General features: G+C 35.2%; 1 non-coding gene across 1 annotated transcript; it reads left to right on the forward strand.

Moving 5' to 3' along the window:
* The first annotated feature begins 4,542 nt into the window (after window positions 1-4,542).
* On the forward strand, window positions 4,543-4,649 carry LOC136216170 (small nucleolar RNA R71). The gene has a single exon (XR_010683160.1). It is a non-coding gene; the product is annotated as a small nucleolar RNA R71 (small nucleolar RNA).
* The last annotated feature ends 681 nt before the right edge of the window (window positions 4,650-5,330 follow it).

The following is a 5,330-nucleotide window of genomic DNA, read 5'->3' on the forward strand; positions in this document are numbered from 1 at the left end:
TCCTCAAGTTCTAGAGAACCATAGTCGAATGTTTTGACGACTAAATACGGTCCTGTCCATCTGGACTTAAGTTTTCCTGGAAATATACGAAGCCGTGAATTAAATAACAGCACCTTATCTCCAACATTAAAGTGTTTGACTTTGATCTTGGCATCGTGCCATTTTTTCACTCTTTCTTTATAAATCCTCGCATTTTCATACGATAGATGACGTAACTCATCTAACTCATTTAAATTGAGCAAACGTTTCTTTCCTGCTTGTTGTAAATCAAAATTAAGTTTTCTAATAGCCCAATAGGCTTTATGTTCTAATTCGACTGGCAAATGACATGCCTTTCCATACACCAAACGGTATGGAGTCATTCCTATTGGTGATTTAAATGCAGTACGGTATGCCCATAGCGCATTATTGAGTTTTTGTGACCAATCTTTTCTTGATGATGAAACAGTTTTCTCTAGAATCCATTTGAGTTCTCTATTTGAGATCTCCGCCTGACCATTTGACTGAGGATGGTATGGCGTTGACACGCGGTGGCGTACTCCATACCTTTTCATAAGTATATCAAAATTTCGATTCATGAAATGGGTACCGCCATCACTAACAACGACTCTAGGACAACCAAATCTACAAAATATATCGTCAAGAAAATTAACAACTACTTTAGAATCATTCGTAGGGGTTGCAATTGCTTCAACCCACTTCGAAACATAATCAACGGCTACTAATATGTAAGTTTTACCATTGGAAGGCGGAAAAGGTCCCATGAAATCTATTCCCCACATGTCGAAGATTTCAACTTCCAATATGTTTGTGAGGGGCATCTCATCTTTCCTTCCTAAATTTCCTATTCTTTGGCATTTATCACAACGAGTGATAAATGAACCAACGTCTTTAAACATCGTAGGCCAAAAGAAACCACATTCAAATATTCTAGCTACCGTTTTATTAACTCCATTATGTCCTCCGTATGAGCTGGAATGACATTCCGATATTATAGATTCATATTCATTTTCTCCAACGCATCTCCTAATTATCCCGTCACCACATGATTTGAATAAAAAGGGATCTTCCCAAAAATACTGTTTAATGTCGAAGAAAAATTTCCTCCTTTGTTGGAAAGATAATCCTTCCGGAACAATATCGGTTGCAAGATAATTAGCAATATCTGCATACCATGGTGACATGACATTTTCTACTTGATAGAGATGTTCATCGGGGAAATCATCTCGTATACCGATAGTTTCACCTATAGGACCGTTTTCATCTTCTAGTCTTGATAGATGATCGGCGACAAGGTTTTCTACTCCCTTTTTTTCTTTAATTTCTATATCAAATTCTTGTAACAACAAAACCCATCTAATCAGACGCGGTTTTGCATCTTTCTTAGCAAATAGATAACGTAAAGCTGCGTGATCTGTATAAATAATAACTTTAGATCCTAACAAGTATGACCTAAACTTATCACATGCAAATACTACGGCTAACATCTCTTTTTCTGTTGTTGTGTAATTTAACTGTGCACCGGACAATGTGTGACTTGCATAATATATAACATGTAATCTTTTATCCTTTCTTTGACCTAAAACACATCCTACAGCTAGGTCACTTGCATCACACATGATTTCAAAAGGCAAATCCCAATCGGGTTTAGCAATTATGGGTGCACTGACTAAGGCTGTTTTCAATGTTTCGAAAGCTTTAATGCAATCTTCATTAAAATCGAAGGTTGAATCCTTCATAAGCAAATTAGTAAGTGGTTTGGAAATCACATAAAAGTTTTTTATAAATCGTCTGTAAAAACCTGCATGTCCTAGAAATGATCTTACTCCCTTGACAGTTGTTGGTGGGGGTAATTTTTCTATTACTGAAGTTTTTGCTCTATCCACTTCTAATCCTTTTTCAGATATTTTATGACCTAAAACAATTCCTTCGTCAACCATGAAATGACATTTTTCCCAATTTAATACTAAATTCGTTTCTTCGCATCTAGAAAGAACTTTATCTAAGTTTTTTAAACATGCATCAAAAGAATCTCCATAAACTGAAAAATCATCCATAAATACTTCCATGATATCTTCAATGAAATCATTAAAAATTGCAGTCATACAACGTTGAAAAGTTGCTGGTGCATTACATAGACCAAAAGGCATTCTCCTATATGCAAATGTTCCATAAGGACATGTGAAGGTTGTTTTATCTTGGTCATCCGGGTAAATATATATTTGAAAGAATCCGGAATAACCATCAAGAAAACAATAAAATGCATGACCGGCTATCCTTTCGATCATTTGATCAATGAAAGGTAAAGGAAAATGATCTTTCCTAGTTGCCTTATTTAGGTTTCTATAATCTATACAAACCCTCCAACCAGTGGTGGTTCGCGTAGGTATTAATTCACCTTCATCATTCCTTACTACAGTTATGCCTCCCTTTTTGGGTACACAATGGATTGGACTAACCCATTCACTATCCGAAATAGGATAAATGATTCCATTGTCTAAAAGTTTAGTAATCTCATTTTTGACTACTTCTTTCATATTCGGATTTAAACGTCTTTGTCTATCCGCTTTAGGTGGCTTATCTTCTTCTAAGTGAATCCTATGCATTACAATACTAGGATTAATTCCTTTTAAATCTGAAATCTGCCATCCCATACTTCCTATTCTATTTCTAACAACTTCTTTCAATTTGTCTTCTTGATTTTCTGTTAATTTGTTAGAGATGATTATAGGTAGAGTATCACTTCCGCCTAGGAAAGTGTATCTCAGATGGTTTGGTAATTCTTTAAGTTCTAATTTAGGTGGAACTACTACTGAAGGCGGAACTGGTTCATCTTCTCGAATCAAAGGCTCTGGGTCCTTATCTTCTAATTCTTCACCCATTATAGGTTCTATTATTTCTTCTCTTTGAACAATATCATTAACACATTCTTCAACTAAATCAAGTTTCATACAGGCGAAATCCTCCATAGGATATTTCATTGCTTGATTCATATCGAACTCGATCTTATCGTCACCTATTCTTAAAACTACTTTTCCTTCCGACACATCAACTAGAGCACGTCCCGTGTTCATGAACGGTCTACCAAAGATTAGCAGACAATTAGCATCATAAGCAAAATCTAAGATAACAAAATCAGTAGGAAAAATAAACTTGTCAACTTTTACTAAAACGTCCTCAATTATACCATATGGTCTTTTAGTGGATTGATCCGCTAATTGCAAAACCATATTGGTACGTTTGATGTCTTCTTCTAAACCTAATTTTTCAAAAATAGACAATGGCATCAAGTTTATACTAGCTCCTAAATCACAAAGACAACTTGGGAATTCCATATTTCCCAATTTACACGGAATGGTAAAGCATCCGGGATCTTTGAGCTTAGTAGGTAATTTGCTTGATACTATCGAACTACAATCTTCAGTAAGTGAAATGGATGAAATTCCTTCCCAACTAATCTTTTTTGAAATTAAATCTTTCAAGAATTTTCCATAGTTAGGAATTTGCGTAATTGCATCCATGAATGTTAAATTTATATGCAAATTTTTAAGTTTATCTAAAAATGATAAAAGTTGTTTATCATGGTCCTTATTTCGGACCTTGTGTGGAAAAGGTGGCTTTGGTACAAAAGGTTTCGTACTAGAGTCAATTGGTGTATCTTTTTGTTTTAATGTATCTTCTTTGGATTTTAGTAAATCATTTCCAGGTAAAGTTGAATTTCCGGGCATTTCCGGACCTAAGTAGTTTTTCCCTGAGCGAAGAGTGATAGCCTTAACATGCTCTTTCGGATTTTCTTCCGTTTGGCTGAGAAGACTTCCCTCTTTGCGGGATGGAATTGATTTAGCAAGTTGTCGAATTTGAACCTCCAAATTATGGATGCTAGATGATTGGTTTTTGATAAGCTGATCGAATTTACTTTCGATCCGTTTAAAACCATCGTCTTGATTACTTACCTTTCCATTCATAGCATCTATAAATTTGTCGATTTTTGAAGATAAAGTGCTAATCGTATCTCTTGTTTGATTTTGATAATTATTTACACGATATTGATTAGCATTTGCATTATTATTATTATTACTATCTTTCCAGTTAAAGTTAGGATGATTTCTCCATCCAGGATTATAAGTATTAGAATAAGGATTAGTAGTTTGGTTTTGTCCTTGGACAAAATTTACCTGTTCTATCTCATTCATACCTTCGTAATCAATGTCTGTCTGGATCGGATTACCATTAGGATCGCACGGTGCCATAAACCTATCAACTTTGTGCGATAAGGCAGAAAATTGGGCTTGTAACATCGCAACTGGATCAAGATTCATTATACCTTTAACCGATGATGTTCCTGAGGATGATGGTTTCGCCATTGGTATATGTCCACGCTCTGCGGGCCACATACTGCAGTTTATTGCCATTTCCTTCAAAAGTTCTCTTGCTTGGACGGACGTCTTCTTCATAAATAACCCTCCAGACATAGCATCTAATGAACCTCTAGTCGTAGGATTTAATCCATTATAGAATGTCTGCATTAAAAGTGCATCTGGCAATTGGTGGTGTGGGCATAAACGTTGAAGTTCTTTAAAACGTTCACAAGCTTCATAAAGAGTTTCATTATCATTTTGGGTAAAAGATGTCAATTCTTTGATGACTCTTGCGGTTTTTGCTAAAGGAAAATATTTTGATAAAAACGCTTGGGCTAATTGGTCCCAAGTTTCAAATGTTGCAGCAGGCATAGAAGTTAACCAAATTTTTGCCTTATCCTTCAAAGTGAAAGGAAAGAGGCGAAGTTTGATTGCTTCGGCTGTTACATCAGTAATTTTAAAAGTATCACAAATTTCTAAGAAATTTGTCAAATGGGCATTAGGGTTTTCGTTAGGTAGTCCATAAAACGTTACGTTGTTTTGCAACATATTAAGCAAAGCAGGCTTAATTTCAAATTGATTTGCGTTTATACGGGGTCTAACTACACTATTAGTTACACCGGCCATTCCTGGCCTAGCATAATCCATAAGTGTCGGTGGATCGGCCATATTTTCTGGCTGGACTACTTTGGTTTTTAAGGGTGTTTTGTCTTTGTTTTTTTTTTGTCTTTCTTGTTTTTCTTAAGTGTTCTTTCAATTTCTGGATCAAGTGGGTCTGGTGGCGTGCCCGAACTTCGCGAACTGCGCATGAACTTGAAATTGTTGCACGAACCAAACTACCTTCAAAACAAAATTGAAAACAAATATGTTATATAAACTGAAAATAAATAAAATGTAAAAGTTGTATAAAAATAATGTGTAAACCTAGATTCGAAAATAAAATACGAAAAATAAAAATTTTGTCAAAAATTT

The sequence above is a fragment of the Euphorbia lathyris genome, chromosome 1 (genome assembly GCF_963576675.1).
Source record: "Euphorbia lathyris chromosome 1, ddEupLath1.1, whole genome shotgun sequence".
Lineage (NCBI taxonomy): Eukaryota > Viridiplantae > Streptophyta > Magnoliopsida > Malpighiales > Euphorbiaceae > Euphorbia > Euphorbia lathyris.